Below are 857 nucleotides of genomic sequence, written 5' to 3' on the forward strand. Positions count from 1 at the left end.
TACTTTATGACATTTTAGTTCATCTTTATTTAATTTTATTTTATTTTTTAATTTCATTTTTCTTCATTTTATTTCATTATATTTAATTTTAGTTCATTTTTTCTTTCCTTTCATTTTATTTTTATTTTTTATTGTTTTTATTTTCTTTATTTTATTGAATTTTAGTTCATTTTACTTTAGTTAATTTTATTTCATTTTATTTTTTTGTTTTGTTTTTATTTTCTTTTTTAATTACAATTTAGTTCATTTTACTTTAGTTCATATTTTCATTTTATTTTCTTTATTTTTATTTTATTTTGTTTTATTTTTATTTTCTTTATTTTATTTGTTTAATTCATTTTACTTTATTTCATGTTATTTCATTTTAGTTCATATTTTATTTCATTTTATTCTATTTTTTTTAATTTTACTTTTATTTTCTTTCATTTCATTTTACTTTAGTGCATATTTTATTTCATTTTATTTTCTTTTATTTCCCTTTTTATTTCATTTCTTTTCAATTCCTTTAGTTTTATTTCCTTTTATTGTATTTAATTTTAATTCATAAAATATTCTTTCCTTTTCTTTGATTCCCTTTTATTTCCTGCCCTTTCCTGATTTCCTGGGGCTGAGCTTTTGACACTCCCGTTGTGTTTGGGCTCAGCCCCCCGAGCTGGAGGAGCCGGAAAACTGCTGGAATGTCCCCCTGGAACGTGCCCAGGGAGGGTTGTGGTGAATCCAAGGGCTGTTCCCTGGGCTCTGGAATTCTGGGATCACCAGCTGAGCTCCCGGAGCCATTCCAGGGGGGTTTGGGTCAGGTTGGAGACCCCCACGAAGGGCAGGGGGGGAAGTGCCGGGTTTGGCTCCGCTCGGGATCC

This window comes from Empidonax traillii, unplaced genomic scaffold, assembly GCF_003031625.1.
Source record: "Empidonax traillii isolate 1590-97213 ecotype Southwest subspecies unplaced genomic scaffold, ASM303162v1 scaffold2490:size23187, whole genome shotgun sequence".
Taxonomy (NCBI): domain Eukaryota; kingdom Metazoa; phylum Chordata; class Aves; order Passeriformes; family Tyrannidae; genus Empidonax; species Empidonax traillii.